The sequence below is a fragment of the Lactuca serriola genome, chromosome 1 (genome assembly GCF_051521515.1).
Source record: "Lactuca serriola cultivar US96UC23 chromosome 1, Lser_US96UC23_V15, whole genome shotgun sequence".
Lineage (NCBI taxonomy): Eukaryota > Viridiplantae > Streptophyta > Magnoliopsida > Asterales > Asteraceae > Lactuca > Lactuca serriola.
In genome coordinates, this window is record NC_136408.1 from 85065529 (window position 1) to 85084241 (window position 18713).

The 18713-nt window shown below is 36.3% G+C and overlaps 1 pseudogene; it reads left to right on the forward strand.

Annotated features, from left to right (window-relative positions):
* The first annotated feature begins 1590 nt into the window (after positions 1–1590).
* On the forward strand, positions 1591–17719 carry LOC145058012 (G-type lectin S-receptor-like serine/threonine-protein kinase LECRK3; annotated as a pseudogene).
* The last annotated feature ends 994 nt before the right edge of the window (positions 17720–18713 follow it).

The window sequence follows — 18713 nt, forward strand, 5'->3', positions numbered from 1 at the left end:
TAAACAATATGCACTATTCTTTTTCACACTATATTCCAACCAATCAAAGTCATCAAACCATGAAGGAACGAATCTTCTAAATCTATCACCTATTTTTTTTAGGAAACTTACGTGCCCTTACTTGACACGGTCCTTGAAGCAAATATGCTCTTCTTACATCATCTCTTATATTTGGTTTGTATCTTGTAATCAATGGCCTATCCGCCAAGTCCTTTGGAAGATCTTTCAAGTAAAGATTATCATTAGGTTGGTTAGAGCATGGTGTTTGTGGAGTTGCATTAGAAACCGAAGGGTTTGATTGGTTGGTGATTGGTGTTTGTGGAGTTACATTAGGATTAGAAACGGAAGGGATTGATTGATTGGTGATTGATATTTGGGAACATTCTTCACCACTTTCATTAGGATTACGTCTTTGTCTTTTGGTAAAAAAAACCACTTAGTTTAACCTATAAAAACATAACAATTACACCTAATCAAACAATGAATTCAATAAAAACATAACAATTAGTTAATTACACCTAATCAAACAATGACTTCAATTAAACAAGTTGCTTTCACCTAATCAAACAATAAATTCAATAAAAACATAACAATTACACCTAATCAAACAATGACTTCAATTAAACAAGTTGCTTTCACCTAATCAAACAATAAATTCAATAAAAACATAACAATTACACCTAATCAAACAATCAATTCAATAAAATAAGTTGCTTTCACCTAATTAAACAATAAATTCAATAAAACATATCAATTTCACCTAATCAAACAATCAATTCAATAAAAAACATAGCTATTGCACATAAGCAAACAATATAACTTTAATAAAACAAATCAATTTCACCCAAGTCAATCAATAACTTCTAAAAAACATATCAATTTCAAATATCTTAATGAATTGGTAGTAGAACTTACTTGTTTCATTCTAGTGTAGAAATTGAAAAAAGACAGAAAAGGCCAAAGGGTCGATTAGTCGATACTTGCTTCAATGCTTCAAGTCTTCAAGACAATTGTTGAAATCGATCAAGGAGACAAGGATTGTGATTGATCCAACAATCAAAACGATCAAGTCATGAACGATTGTGAGGTCACACAAATCAGGAAGTCGAGTAGACGAGTAGTCGAATTTTGGATTTTGTAATCGTGATTTTTTTTTCTACCGATAAAACTCAAATTAACACTCAGTTAATTAAGATTGGGCTATTTTTTACAAGCAATTAGCCCAATTGCTAATTTATCCAATTAAGTTTTATTTTGGGCTTTGGGCAATTGGACTATTAGACAATAATTGATTAAAACATTGGGCATTTGGGCTCGTTATTATTTTTTTTTTTTTCGTTTGGTAATTCCCGATACAGTGACAATATTTTTTTTATGTAGTTGGCTAGTTGCACAAAACTTTTTTAGTAGTTGCATGAATTTTTTTAGGGTTTAGGGTTTTTTTTTACGTAGTGGCACAATAGGAAAAATTAAAAAAAAAATAAAAAAAAAATAAAACGAAATTTTTTCTACTACGTGTGCGGAAGCTAGGTGTTGCCGGTGCCACATCGGGCACCTAGCTAGGACCGCCCCTGATTCCACCAGTTACATATGGCTCTAATCCTACTGCGTCTTGTCTTTGTAACTATTTTCCTACATTTCATAGCTGCACAGCAGAAACACACCGCCACAGCCGATGTCAAACCATGACTTTCATCTTCCGGTGAATTTGCCTTTGGGTTCCAACAAGTTCAAGGGACCGATAATTTCTTGTTATCCATAAGGTATGACAAGATACCTGACAAGACGATCATTTGGTATCTAGAAGAAGGTCAAATGGTGCCTACAGGATCCAAAGTTGAGCTACTTGGTGAAAGTGGACTCGTACTCACTCATCCTCAGGGTACACAGGTATGGAGATCTGGGTCCATTTCCGCTATTGCATCAGGTTTTATGAATGATACAGGTAAGTTCGTAATTTTTGGTAGCAATTCTCGCAAGATATAGGATAGTTTTGATTATCCGGCAGACACACTGTTGCCTACTCAGGTTATAGAGAGAGGCGGAGGGATGAATTCAACAATCAGTGCAACAAACTTCTCTAGTGGACGATTCCAGTTACGTCTGCTTCAAGATGGAAATCTTCTTCTTAATACATGAAATATACTTTCAGGTAATCCTTTAGTTGATTACTATATATCGTAGTGGTACTAGTGATGACTCCAACTCAACAAATTCTGGCAAACGAGTGATCTTTGATGTAATGGGGTACATGTATATTTTGAGAAGAAATGGCGAAAGGTTGTATCTTACTCGAAGGGGCTCAGTTCCTTCTGGAGATTATTATCACAGAGCCACACTCGATTCTGATGGAGTCTTTAGACAATACTACTACCCTAAGAATTCCACTGGCAATATTAGAATTATAACTTAACGGGAATTAGTCCACGTTAGTCTTATGTTAAGTATGTTGTTAAGACACTGTTAGTTGTTAATCTGTTAGATTGTTAGCTATTAGTTGGGTTTATGTTAGAAAATAGTGCGTAGTTTAATCCTTGTATATAAACTATGTATAGCTTTTCGTTAATGCAAGTTGAATGTTTTACCCAATTTGAAACACTAAAATGGTATCAGAACAGTTTCCCCATCTACAATGAATATTATTCGTTCATAGATTGTTCATCTCATCGATCATTCATCTTGTTTTCTTTTTCAATTCATCATCCGATTTTATTCAATCGGATTCAATTTTGTTTCATTTCGATTACTCTGTTAATTGAAATTTTCAATTCCTTTCTCATTGAATTCTAGGTTTCGATTGTTTGATCTTCATCATGAGTGAAGGCACAAAGCAATGCAATATTCAAGAGAATTCAGATGATCCTTACTGGATCCACCATTCAGACAATCCAGGAACCGTTCTTGCTTCTCAAATTCTTACTGGAGACAATTATAGTTCTTGAAGTCGTGCTATGACCATAGCTCTATCAGTGAAAAACAAGTTAGATTTCATTGATGGAACGATTAATCAGCCACCTACAATAGATATTGTCCGATACAAATCCTGGTCTTGTAACAACAACATTATTATCTCTTGGATCCTCAATTCGATTTCGAAAGAAATTGCAGCATCAGTGATCTATCTCAAGACTGCAAAGGATATTTGGAAAGAACTTAATGATCGTTTTCAGCAAAGTAATGGCCCTAGAATTTTCCAAATCAAACATGATATCATGAATGTTACTTAAGGAGGAAATACTATAAGTACATACTTCACCAAATTAAAGGTGCTATGGGAAGAATTGGTAAATTACAATAGGCATCGTACTTGTGGTTTATGCACCTGTAGTGGAGCCAAAGAAACAGAGCAGGCTATGAATTTTCTTATGTGTCTGAATGATGATTTCTCACAAATTTGTGGTCAGATCTTATTAATGGATCCTATTCCAAGTGTTAATCTCATTTTTTCTCTTATCATTCAAGAAGAGCGACAGAGGTCTGTAAGTGTTTCTCAAATGTCTCAATCTGTTGTTGCTTTTAATGTTCGAGACACAAATGGATCAAAATCTGTTAAGAATAATCAGCATAAGAATTTCAAAAAGAATCAAGTTTATTGCACTCATTGCAAGAAATCGGGTCATACACAAGAAAAATGTTACAGATTGCATGGATTTCCACCTGGTTTCAAGTTCACAAATGGTAATAACCATTCAAGAGCTAATTTTGTTTCTACTGATCAAGTGAACGGTTCTTCTTTCTTTGGTTTTAATGATGTTGTAACCGGGCTAAGTGATGAGAAGTGCAAGTAATTTATTGCTATGTTTTCAGGGAAATTAGCTTCTTCCAATGCAGTTACTACTCAAGAATTTAAAGCAGGTAACCATTATATTCTGAATACTGCATCTGGCAATTATAAGTCTATTGTTTGGATCATAGACTCTGGAGCTACTAGACACATTTGTAATGATGAAAAACTTTTTATTAATACTAAAAAGGTTTTTAATACTCGTGTCAAATTACCAAATCAAATGCTTATCCAAGTGCATTTAGTGGGTAATTTACAACTGAATAATCATCTTATCCTCAAAAATGTTCTTTATGTTCCTCAAGTTGAGTTGAATCTCAATTCAGTTACTTCCCTAACTGAGGACAAAAATGTCATGGTTGCTCTTTATCATGATTATGCCCTTATACAACAGATAAACAACAAGATGATGATGGGCAAGGGTAGTGTGAAGGAAGGTCTATATCTGCTTGATCAAGAGTTACAAACTAGTTCTATCAACACTATTTCTCTACAGCAATAACATCAAAGGTTTGGGCATCCTTCAAATAAGAAACTCATGCATATTAGTAATGAGTTATCATTGAATAAAAAGGCAGATAAACATGTTTGTATGATCTGTCCATTAGCAAAACAAAAGAGATCTCCTTTTGTATGTAGAAACAATGTTGCTAGTAAATCTTTCGATCATATTCATTGTGATATTTGGGGACCCTATCATGTTAATTCATATCAAGAGCATCGATATTTTGTCACCATAGTTGATTATGATAACATTGTCATATGATTATATCAAAGAGAAATTACAAGGGTTCTCAGAGAAAAGCATAAAGACTACAAGGAATAAAGCGGATATAAATACTAGCTAGACAGAAACCCTAATGGGCTAAAGACAAAAAGGGCCAGTAAACAAGCGGGCTAATAATATAGACTAACATCCCCCCCCTCAAACTCACAATGCCGCAGCAATAAGCATTGAGAGTTTGTCACATAAGAACCGAAACCGAGAAGCTGATAAAGCCTTCGTAAAAATATTTGCAAGCTGCAAAGTTGATGAAACAAATGGAAGCGAAATGGTCCCAAGCTGCAGATGATGACGAGTAAAATGACAATCAATCTCAATGTGCTTTGTCCGCTCATGAAAAATAGAATTCTTCGCAATTTGTATCGCACTTTTATTATTACAATTCAAGGGAGTAGGTGAAGAAATGTAAACTCCCATATCCGCAAGCAGCCATCGTAACCAGATAATCTCGCATGTAGTTACAGCCATAACACGATATTCAGCCTCTGTGGAAGATCTAGAGATAACATCCTGTTTCTTGCTCTTCCATGAAATAAGAGACTCTCCAAGAAATACACAAAATCCAGTGGTTGACTTACGATCATGACGATCACCATCCCAATCAGCATCACTATAGGCACGTAACTCAAGAGAAGATGTCGAGGAAAACAAGAGAGTCTGAAACTGAGTGCCACAAAGATATCTCATAATACGAAGAACAGCTCCCCAATGAACAGAAGTAGGTGCAGTAACAAATTGATTGACAATATGAATAGCATGAGCAATATCTGGACAAGTGACTGTGAGATAAACCAAACTTCCCACCACAGTACGATAAAGATTCAGATCAGACAAAGGAATACCATCAGTAGGAGAGTATCGAGCATTGGTTTCAAGAGGGGTATCAACAGTCTGATTGTCAGAAAGTCCCGCCCGTGTAAACAAGTCAGATATATATTTAGTCTGGGAAAGAAGGTACCCTTTCTTAGACTGAGCGACCTCAATACCCAAGAAATAACGCAGCAAGCCCAAATCCTTCATAGCAAATCGACGAGCTAGATCATGCTTCAAAGACTCAACACCACCATGGTCATCACCTGTAATAATCATGCCATCCACATATAAGGACAGAAGAATATGTCCTGCACTCGAGCATCTAACAAACAGAGCAGAGTCGTGATTACTCTGGACAAATCCAAGAGAGGTAATCACTATGGAGAATTTCTCAAACCAAGCACGAGGGGCTTGCTTGAGCCCATACAAAGCTTTGTGAAGCCGACAAACCTCGCCTGGTCGATGTTGAATTCATGGAGGAGGGGTCATATAAATCTCTTCATGAGGGTCACCATTCAAAAAGGCATTCTTGACATCCATTTGAAAGTTCTTGCACTGTCGAACGGATGCAACTGCAATCACAGTACGAACTGTCGTCATCTTTGCAACTGGGGCAAATGTCTCCTCGTAGTCAAAACTATACTGTTGGGAATACCCTTTTGCTACAAGTCTAGCCTTATATCGTTCAACAGAGCCATCAACTTTTGTTTTTATCTTGTACACCCAACGACAACCTATCGTATGTTTCCCGGGAGGAAGAGAAACCAAATCCCATGTATGAGTCTGATGAAGAGCAGTGAGTTCTTCAACCATAGCATTCTGCCAAAGAGGATCTGAAACAACTTCTCTATATGATTCAGGTTCAGACAGATGATGGATGCTTGCTATAAATGAAGCAAACGGTCCTAAATATGTAGAGTAAGAAAAATCTGGTAGCTTGGTGGACTTGACATGACGAGAAGGTCTCCTGAGGGGTGGTGGTGGAGGAGGATCCTCAACTTCAATAATCGGAGGATCAGGCTCAGGAACAGGTGGAGTTGAGGCACCCTCTGAAGAAGTGGGTGTGTCATGTGTCGAGGGATCATGTGGCATAGATGAGTCTTGAACCTCTATATCTTCATTAAAAGGATCAATACGCAGAAGATCAGACTTTGTTACATTGTGGGCTGTAGCAGGAATCGATTAGAAAGGAATATGTTCCAAAAAAGTAACGTGCCAAGAAACATATAACTTCTGACTCACAGGATCATAGCAATGGTATCCTTTCTGACCAATCCCATACCCCAAAAATACACAAATAGCAGATTTCGACCCCAACTTGTTCCTTTCAACATGAGGACGAAGAACAAAAGAAGTACATCCAAAAAATAGTAAGGAAGAGTAGTCTGGTGGATGACCATATAACTTCTCAAAAGGAGATATTCATGAATTCAATAAAGTAGGGATACGATTAATCACATACACAACAGTTAGGACTGCTTCTCCCCAAAAGGCACTAGGGACCTGTGCAGACAGGAGCAAAGAGCGGGCAGTCTCAACAATATGACGATGTTTTCGTTCTGCCACACCGTTTTGCTGAGGTGTGTCAGTACACAAAGATTGGTGTATGGTACCACCAGAAGCAAGTAATTGAGTGAAATCATTAGAGGTATATTCTCCCCCTAAGTCACACCTGAAGCACTTAATCACACCCGAATGTTGAGTTTTAACAAGAGCTCTAAAATTGTTGTAAATACCAAAGGAATCAGATCTGTGTTTCATAAGATAAACCCATGTATATCGAGTATAATCATCTATAAAAGATACATAATAGGTTGACCCACCCTTTGTGGATACTGGTGCAGGATCCCACACATCAGAATGAATAATATCAAAAGGAGCAGTAGAACAAGACATACTTTTATTGAAGGGTAAAGCAGAAAATTTTTCTAGTTTGCAACCACTACAATCAGAAATATCACAAGAGTTTAAATGACCCAAAACACCACTAAATGCTAATAAATTCAACCGTGATACAGACACATGTCCTAAACGAGAATGCTAAAGATAAAACTCAGACGACAAAGGACACAAACGAAAAGAAGATAAATCAATGCTGGAAGCAACAACAGCAGATACTTTGAGGACCTCCAAGACATATAGTTTCCCCACCCTACAACCGATCCCACTCACCTTCTAGGTGTGTTGATCCTGTATAACACAGACATAATCAGAAAAGAACACCCAGTTACCAGACTTGCATAACTGACTGACTGAGGCAAGGTTCAAAGTTAGTTTGGGAATGTAATAAACATCATGAAGAGTAATATGAGAAACAGATATAGACCTAACACCCTCAACTAGCATAGATGTATCACTAGAAGACTTAACAGAAATGGATGACACTTGCGACAATGAAGTAAATGATGACAAATGAGGAGTCATATGATGGGTTGCACCAGAATCTAAAATCCACAACGATGAGGGAATACCTGAAGTGTCAGAAGAAGAAGGACCAGAGTGAGACATAGATGCAGACATGGCAGTGGGATTAGAAGCCAAATACTGTCTAAAGCTCTCAAACACCTTGGGATCCAATGCAGATGGTGGCATATGTTCAACAGATTCTGTGTCAACTAGTGGAACAGCAGCAGTAACAAACTGTGGAGGACGAGGGATCTATGGTGGAGTACCAGAGGAATGAGACTGATGCTTCTGTTGACCAGACCTATTTTGTTGCCCTGGCTGAGATTGACCATATTTACCCTTGTTAACTAACAATGGACACTGAGCTTTCCAACGATTCTTCTGTTTGCAGAATGCACACTCATCATAAGCGACTCTTGAAGGTTGTCGAGATTGACTGGAGGAGATAGGAAGCATAACAGGAGTGGGAGTAGGAGTAGAGGTTGCTTTAAACCCTTTATCTACATGGGACTTGATACGAGTCTCTTATGCAATTAACTCATGGACAACTGAATCAACTGAAGAAAGAGGAGAGCGATGAAGAATCGTTCCACGAAGACCTTCAAAATCATAATGCAAGGCCATCAAGAACTGAACCAAGCATTGTTCTTCCCTCCTAGCAATGTAAGGCTCAAAATCTTTTAACTCTTTAGATTCAGTAAGAGCCAATTGATCCCAGAGATCAGACATAGCAGCATAGAAATCTTGAATGCTCTAGTCATTCTGTTGAAGGGCACGAATATCATATTCCAATTGGTATTGTTTAGCAAAATTGGACTGAGTATACAGTCTCTCCAAGTGATTCCAAACTTCCTTTGCTGTATCATACTTAGCCAACTGCATACCAATGGACTGAGTAATAGAGTTATTGATTCAAGTAATAACCTTGGAGTTATCAGTCTCCCAAGCATCAAGCAACATATCAAAATTCTCAGTTTGAGGCACTGAGGGTTTGGCTTTAGTTCTAGTGACATAGCCCCACATATTCTTCCCACGAAGGAAGTTCTTCATAACAGAACTCCAATACGTATAATTCTTTCCATCCAAACGAGTACTAATTGACTGAAGGGAATCATCCTTTCCAGTCATGTTGATAGTGAATGAATAACCACAATGACAAATATAATAATCTGAGAATGAAAGGAGTAACAAACCAGCAGAAGCAATCGAAGCAATTATGAACCAACAACAGCAACGAACCAACAGTAGCAACGAATGGACAGTAGCAACGAACCGACAGCAACAACGAATCAACAGCAGCAACAAATCAACAGCAGCAACGAATCAACATATCAAAAAAGATGAATACCAGTGATAATGAACGAAAACAGCATGCTACAGTAACCCTAGAAAATTTTGATCCGCGCCACAGCTGACTGCTACAAAGACTTCTAACAACGTATCAAACCTCAGCTCTGATACCATGATAACATTTTCATATGATTATATCAAAGAGAAATTACAAGGGTTCTCAGAGAAAAGCATAAAGACTAAAAGGAATAAAGCGAATATAAATACTAGCTAGACAGAAACCCTAATGGGCTAAAGACAAAAAGGGCCCATAAACAAGCGGGCTAATAATATAGACTAACAGATTATCATTCAAGATTCACATGGATATATTTGATTAAACATAAATCAGAGGTTCAACATGTTATACCAAAGTTCTTTTCAATGGTTTTGAATCAATTTGGAGCTCACATCAAAGTGTTTCGTTCTGATAATGCACATGAGTTAAAGTTTGTTGATTTTTTCAATGAAAAAGGTGTGTTTCATCAGTGTTCAAATGTTCAAACACCTCAACAAAATTCAGTAGTAGAACGTAAACATCAACATTATATAATGTTGCACGTGCTTTATTCATTTAATCCAAGATTCCTGTTGATTATTGGACATAATGCTTATCATGTGCTACTTATTTGATTAATAGAACACCTTCAAAAGTTCTCGATCATCTTTCTCCTTTTGAAGTGCTTTATCATGTGAAACCAGATTATTCTATTCTACGCTCTTTTGGATGTCTTGTGTTTGCATCCACATTACAAGCTGCAAGAACAAAGTTTGAAGCACATGCCACTGCTTGTGTTTTTCTTGGTTACCCTATTGGTGTCAAAGGTTACAAATTACTTGATTTGGAAACAAAAAGGGTATTTTTGTCAAGAGATGTAATTTTCCATGAAACAATTTTCCCTTATCAACATACTGCTTTCAAAGATCAAATTGATCCTTTTGCTCAACATGTTATTCCAATTGTTCTATAAAATGTTTTTGATTCTTTTATTGACAATTCATTTGAACCAAATTCACCTTCTTCACCTGTTTCACCTGAGCCACATTCACCACAATATGATTATGCAAATTCTCATAATTCTCAGCCTGAACTTGTACCTGAACACATTTTACCAAATAGACCTGTTCGTAATCGTGTTCCTCTAGCCTATTTACAAGATTAGCATTGTCATCTTTTACAAGGAATACCTTTGCCTTAACATAATACTCGCTATCCTTTATCAGATGGCATTTCATATGACAAACATTCTTCAACACATAAAGTTTATACCTGTAACACCGTAAAAATTTAAACAATTTTTCACATCTTAAAAACCACATAATTTCATTCACATCCACATTTTAAAACATTGTATCTTCATTATCTTAATATAAAACCCTAAGATCAAAACATATGAACTCCATTGTGAGTGTGTACGAGTCATGCCGGCGCCTTCCGCGATCACCATTAGTACCTGAAACACAACATATAACACTGTAAGCATAATTACTTAGTGAGTTCCCCAAAATACCACTCTAACACATATTAGCCACTCGAGACTATAACTCTGTTGACCCTCTGGTCAATGTGTCTCAGTGGAACCTTCTAGTCCCAACTCTCTATGGGCCCTCTAGCCCTAACTCTATGGACCCATTGGTCCTACTCTGTATACTCTGAATCATGCATATCACATATCACATATCACAATAAATCTCAACACATAAATAATCATGCAAATATATTGGCACATAACTCTAAAATACATTGTCACATATCTCTATACCACACTAGGTAAAGTATAGTGAGAAGACTCACCTCAGATGTCTCGGTAAATCTCTGACTCGGTAGAAATATGATCTAGCCTCCGCCTAATCACATAAAGTAAATATTCTCATAAATATAACTCTTGGGACTAGATTCAACCCTCTCTTGGCACCCTCAGACGGCAAAAGACCATTTTACCCCTCTTTTGGCTCGAAGGCCACATTGTTGACCAAATCCTAAAAGTCAACAAAAGTCAATGGTGAAACTTTAACCCGACTCGTCAAGTGCACTTGGGCGACTCGGCGAGTCTACACGTGTCCACTAACTCTCTAGTCTCGCTTGGCACGTCGAGTTCCTCCCCTTACTTGACGAGTCACACCTGGCATGAATCACGGGGCCACCACGACTCAACTCGCCGAGTCTCAAGATCAACTCGGTGAGTTCCGCTTTGAACTCTAGTCCTCTAATCCCCCTCTGACTCACTGAGTTATTCACCCAACGCGGCAAGTCCACTCACTGAGTGATTTACGGGAAACCCCAACCCTACTCGCCGAGTATGCCCTTGGACTCGGCGAGTTCATGCCATGCACAAACTCAAATGGCCTCCTGAGGTCAGATCTGTTCCTTTGATCCATAGATTTGACCTTCCCAAGCCTGATAAACACGTAAAGTTCGAATCTTGACACTCATGGGGCGTCTAGGAGGCTTCACTTGGTGATTTAGCCCTAAAAGTAATATCCTTAGCTCAACACCTCCATAGCTCAACATAAAGCAAGCTGAGATAAGCTCTTTAGACCGCTATGGGTCCAGATCTGAAGTCTCAAAGTGATTAAGGGCCATATCCTCACAATTTTCTTCCAATAAAGGTCATAAAGCTCTACATCTATGAATTCCTTCAACAAAACAGTTAAAAGGGCAATATAATACCTCAAAGATGAAGTCTCTTGCTCGAAATCCACAGATGCACAACCTCCTTGGTCTCCTCTAAGTTGGAATCACCTCTTTCTTGCAAGAATCAACTTCAAAGATCAAGAAATGGCTCCTTTCCTCTCACAAACGCTCTAGCTCCTTTAGGGTTTCTCTCTGGGGTTTGGTAGCCGAAAATGACGGCCCTAAGGGCCTTTAAATAGGTCCCAACCCCAGGAAATTAGGGTTTCATTAAACAGCATGGACTCGTCGAGTCCAGTCATGAACCCGGATAAGAATCCGCGACCCTACTCGGCGAGTCTAAGCACCGACTCGCCGAGTCCCTTCACAACCTCCAAAAATAAAAGAATAAAATAATATACCTGGGAATCCGGATGTTACAATACCTTGTCTGTTTCATCTCAACTTGAACCAAAAGCTTATTCTGAAGCCATAAAGTCAATTGAATGGCAAAATGCTATTAATGATGAACTCACTGCTTTGGAAGTTAATGATACATGGAAAGTAGTTCCTTTGCCTCATGACAGAAAACCATTGGGTTGTAGGTGGGTATTCAAAATTAAACGAAAATTAGATGTTTCAATTGTGACATCCCCAAAATCACGGCCAGAAAAGACCGATTTTGTTTATGCTTTATAAAAATCAGAGTACTTCATTTTATAAAAAGGTTGCGGAATTTGTTCCCAGAAAAACATGGTAAATACGTTATTAAAACATTTTCGAAGAAACGTATTTATTTCATTTTAAAATGTTTGGGATGTCATCGTTAATACCGAAACATAAGCATAAACAGAACTTACAATGATTTACACTAGTGATCTACATCTCTTTTAAATCTCTCAGTGTAATGTCACTTCACTTCGTCACCTGTGATATACATAAACTGAGTGGGTCAGGTTGGGAAACCTGGTGAGTACATAGGGTTTTCAACCCACAATAATATAATTATTATGTTCAATCAAACAATCGACCCAATTACCCATCCCCATTATCTTCTTTACTCTTTAAGGATTTAACCTAAGAGTCATCTATCCTGCATTCGTTTATTCCGAAGTCCCTTACTTCCAGGGTTATGGGACTGGCACTAAATCCATAGCTGCCAATGTTCGTTCATAAAGCACTAATTCCATAGCTGCTATAGTCTATTCATCGGGTACTAAATACATAGCTACCAGTCTTTATCTAATAGGTACTAAGTCCATAGCTACCAATGTTCAACAGGTACTAAGTCCATAGCTACCAATTCCTACAGGTACTAAATCCTTAGCTACCAGCGTCTAACTAATAGGTACTAAGTCCATAGCTACCAATTCCCAACAGGTACTAAATCCATAGCTACCAACGTCTAAAAGGTACTAAGTCCATAGCTACCGGTGTTTGTCCCATAGGCACTAAGTCTGTAGCTGCCAATGTATACTCACGTCATCTTCTATCTCTCATCATTCATCTACCCATCTCATACCCAACATTTTCGTATATATAAAATACGTATACAGTTTAAGTCCTTTAAAACATGTATAAAACGTTCAACCAGCATAGACAGCAAGTATTCAGATAATGTGCACACATAGCACGTAGTTTATATAAAATACTTCATATCTATGTGTAAGATGAAAGGGACTATGCACTCACAACACGTAATATATATTAAATACTTCATATCTATGTGTAAGATGAAAGTAACTATGCACTCACTTGAGAAGGTGGTGACTCGGTACTCGGACATCGCTTCGTTTACTTTAAAATAATTTCCTTCGACGAAACCCAGTATTATTACCACTAGATTTTAGTCTAATATTTACCGTGACTAATTATTAGTCTTATTATTATTATTATTATTATATAAGCGTTTAAACAATACTTTCCAACCACTATGTACAGACAGGGGCCAGACATAAAACACCGGAGGGCAGGACCATTTTGGCATATAGCACTTCTGAAATCCAACAACCCTATGCGGCCCTTTAAACCAGATTCCCCGTACCGCGAGTAGTTAAAAAGATATTATAACGACACTTATATAAGTCATAATAATAGCTCAAATATTTATTATAAATTTATAATAACAATACTAATTTTAAATATAAACTATATTTAAAATAGGGTAAACATAACTTACTTACAAGGGGGATTTTAGCTAGGAGTCGGGCTCTGTAGGGGCAAAACTTCGTCGCTGAATCTTTCTAAGAAAGATTCGTGCAGCGCTTCAGCGCTCACCTTACTATACTAAAACTACAGAAAGAGAAGTCGAATCACGAGGGACCGAAATGCTCGGGGATAAGGAGAGAAAGACTCTTGAATCAAGAGAATGGTGCAAGAAATATGAGAGCCCAAGCCTCTTATTTATAGTAATTGAATTTACAAAAACTACCCCCCATAATTACTTAATGACCTTATAGTTATATAAACAACTAAACACCCCGTTATAATACTATTTTAAATAGATTTAAAGATATTTGTACTAAACTAATGTCGAAAGAACTCAACATTAGTCTTATAATGACCGCATCGTCGATACCTTTCTAATGATATATACATATGTATATATATGTGTACGTATATATGATTTATACTTTATTTTAATATGTAAATATGCTATTATAATTTGTAACTCGTTCATACGAACTCCGTTTTTGACGTTCTTTATATCCATGCGTAGGTGGAGACGCACTCTACAACTTTCGTTTAGACTCTTTCGGCTAATTTTGAATTTATTTTTAAAGTTATATTTTTAACAGGCCGGGACAGGATTGGTCCGTTATAATCCCATAACTTCTTCATCCGATGTCTATTTTCGTCTGTCTTTTTATTGTTACGCTACTAATAATGAGATCTTCAATTCTCGTTTAGGTTGTGTCGGCTAAAAATCGCTCGATCTAATATTCGAATTTCGGACTGTACATTGCTAATCCGAAACTTCGAAAAATCGTAACTTCTTCATACGAAGTCAGATTTGGGCGTTCTTTTTATCGAAGTTCTTAGTTTAACATATTCTACGACTTTCGTTTAGAGCGCTAAATCTAAATCTCGCTCTATCATAAATTTACTATTTACGCTTCCCGGTGCCGTGCCGGTTCCGACGCGAAACTTCGACGGGTCATAACTTTTTCGTTATAACTCGGATTTCGGCGTTCTTTATATGTACGAAAACCCTGTGACATATTCTACAACTTGGTTAAGATTATTTATTCTAAATAATCTTTTTGTCGAAAAGTCGTTTTCGACCCCTATTGCCTCTAAATTGACTAGCCCGAATCTGCGGGCGTTACATCAATTGAGCGATATAAGGCAAGACTAGTTGCCAAAGGATTCAGTCAGCTTGAAGGTGTTGACTTTCTTGATACATATTCACCAGTAGCCAAACTTGTCACTGTCAAGATGTTACTAGCCATAGTTGCACAACAATCATAGCCATTGATACAACTAGATGTAAATAATGCGTTTCTAAATGGTGATTTGGAAGAGGATGTTTATATGGATATTCCAAAAGGCTACAAAGTTGATCACAAAAATTCCCATTCTACCCCTCTTGTCTGCAAGCTAAATAAATCGTTGTATGATCTTCGACAGGCTTCTCGCCATTGGTATTCCAAGTTCTCATCTTTCCTAATTTCCAAAGGCTTTACACAATCTAAAGCTGATTATTCTTTATTCTACAAAGGAAGTGGTTCCCCTTATGTGGCTTTGCTAGTATATGTGGATGATATTGTCATCACTGGAGCTTCAAGAGAAGGCATTAATGCTTTGAAACATAGTCTCAATCAACAATTCAAGCTTAAAGACTTGGGAAATTTAAAAATGTTTTTGGGTCTTGAAGTAGCACGGTCAAAATCTTGTATTTCCATTTGTCAACGAAAATATGCTCTTGAACTCTTACAAGATACTGGTTTTTTAGCATCAAAATCTACTTATTATTCAATGGATCCAAAATTAAAAAGCTCCAATTTTGAAGGTGACCCTATTACTGATCCTTCCCAATATAGACGGTTAATTGGTCGTCTATTGTATCTCACTATCACACGCCCAAATATCTCTTATGCTGTGAATAGATTGAGTCAGTTTGTAACTACACAAAGACAACCACATTTACAAGCTGTTCATCATCTTTTGAGATACATTAAACATAATCTGAGTCAAGGATTATTTTTCTCTACAAGACCTTCTTTGCAGCTCAAAGCTTTTAGTGGCTCGGATTGGGCAGGATGTGTTGACACTCGTAGATCAGTCATTGGATTTTGTGTTTTCTTAGGTGAATCGTTGATTTCATGGAAATCTAAGAAACAAACTATTGTTTCTCGTTCATCCACTGAAGCAGACTATCGAGCTGTTGCTGCTGTAACAAGTGAACTCATTTGGTTGCGACATTTACTTCATGATTTTGGATTCCCATCGTCACTTCTTATTTGATTTACTGTGACAAATGATTCTGCAATCAAATTGGCAACCAATCCAACGTTTCACAAGCACACAAAGCATATCGAGATCGATTGTCATTTCATACGTGATAAAATCATTGATAAAATTATTCGTTTGATGCCTATTCAAACTCAATATCAGTTAGCTGGCATTTTAACTAAGCCATTCCCTAGATTCAAATTGCAGCTAATCATATCCAAGATGGTCCTTCACAGCATTACGGTTCCATCTTGAGGGGGCATATTAGAATTATAACTTAACGGACGTTAGTCCATGTTAGTCTTATGTTAAGTATGTTGTTAAGACACTATTAGCTGTTAATCTGTTAGATTGTTAGCTATTAGTTGGGTTTATGTTAAAAGATAGTGCGTAGTTTAATCCTTGTATATAAACTCTGTATAGCTTTTCGTTAATGCAAGTTGAATGTTTTACCCAATTTCAAACACTAAAAGGCAATGCAAGCTGGGAAGTTGTATTGTATATACCAGAGAACATATGTGAGGACATCCGTGGGAATATAGATAGTGGAGCTTGTGGGTTTAACAATGTTTGCAAACTCCAAGATGGGCGGCCAAACTGTAAATGTCTACGGGGGTTCTCAATTGTTAATCCAGATGATCCAAATGGTGGTTGCAAGCCAGATTTACTCCAAGCTGTTATCATGAAGGTAAGTCTGATAATGGAGGAGACGTGCTTGGTTTCTTCGAGCTGAATAATACTAATTGGGTACATTCAGACTATGGAAACTTGGATCCAAGTATTGAACAGACCTGCAAAAGTATCTGCTTGGAAGATTGTTTTTGTGCTATTGCAATTTACAAGGACACCAAATTCTGGAAGAAGAGACTTCCATTCTCTAACGGGATTATGGGTGCTACAGATAACGTGAAGGCGTTCGTGAAATCCCGGATAGCTGATGGTCCTTTCCAAAACCCTCATCGGCTTCCCAGAGAAAGAAAAGATCAAACAAGTTTGGTACTTGTGGTATCGGTCCTTTTAGGTACGTCTGTGTTTGTAATCTTTGTATTGATTGGTGTGATTTGTGTGGGTTTTTTTTTGTAATCTACAAGAAGAAGCCCAGAAACACATATTCAATAATTAAAGATGTTGAAACCAATCTGCCTCATTTTACATATCAAGAACTAGTTGAAGCTACCTATGGGTTCAAGGATGAATTAGGAAAGGGGGCTTTCGGGATAGTCTATAAAGGTGTGATAGGGAAAAAGAAGTATGTCCAGGTAAATCCTATATGTACGTTGATGTTGAGAAATATGTTTATTTCTTAATTCGATTCAATCATAAACTTGGAATTATATAAAGTAGACTACCTAATTTGGTATGTTTGGTTGTAGGTTAAAGTAATCAAAAAATGTTGTTGTTGGAGTCATATCAAGTAAAGTTGAAGGATAGCCATGAAGATTAAATAAAATTCAATGGCACAAATGAATAGGCTGAAACTATGGATGATGTTGTTATTTGTTGTACTATTGCAGTTATTGATTGTACTCTTTCCTAGATACTAATATACTAGTAATACAAATCTACTCTAATTCTACTATGATAAATGAATGTTTTTTTTTTTCTGCCTGTCTTTCTCATTCAATTTGTCAAATATTATTTTGTGGTTATTTTAAATTAATTTCTATTACACATATCACTTTATGGTTTTTCTATTTTATTAATTTCACATAATATTTAAGTGCAATAATAAATGCATATTAATTTCTTTAATGAACTTTCTTTTTAATTTCAAAATTACTATATTACAGCTTTATTAATTTCTTTTATTTATTTATCTAAATTATTTGTTTAAATTTAGAAAAAAACACTTTATTTTTTATAATTTAATATTTTTTTCATTTTTCTTATAAATTCAAACTCTCAAATGTTTAGAATTTTATATTTAGTTTTTTTTTTTTAAATAAACTAATATAATATGTGGGTCTTATACCTAGTGTGTTGTAGATATTAGTTTGTATCGTTGAGACTTGAGTCCCGCATCGGATACTTTCTTGTTTCTTTTTATATATTTTTTTTCCTTTTTAGTAGATTAGGTTCTTTTTGTATGTGTTGATTGTTGACGGATGTTTAGGAAAATATAGTGAGATTTCTATATGTTAGTATTAGTTGTGTTTAATAAATGTCTAGTTTTGTTTTCAATAGTTGATTATGTCAAATATATGAATGTGTTATTAATAAAAAGAAGGGCAAATCTAGGATTCAAATTTACTGGGGTCCAATTAGTCCAATTTGTTAGGATGATAAATAAAATAGTTGAAAAGATTTGATTATATATCAGGTATGGTTATCAATAATATCATATAAAATAATTATAATTTTAACTTTTAATACCAACTATCAAACATAAGTTAAAAAAAAAAAAATACCATCTAAGACAAATATAATTTTAATAGCAAAAATAAAACATAATTTAAAAAAATATCAATTAAAATAAATATAATTTAAAAGCGATGGTCCATATAATTTGCCTATCACTATTTTTTTTAAAT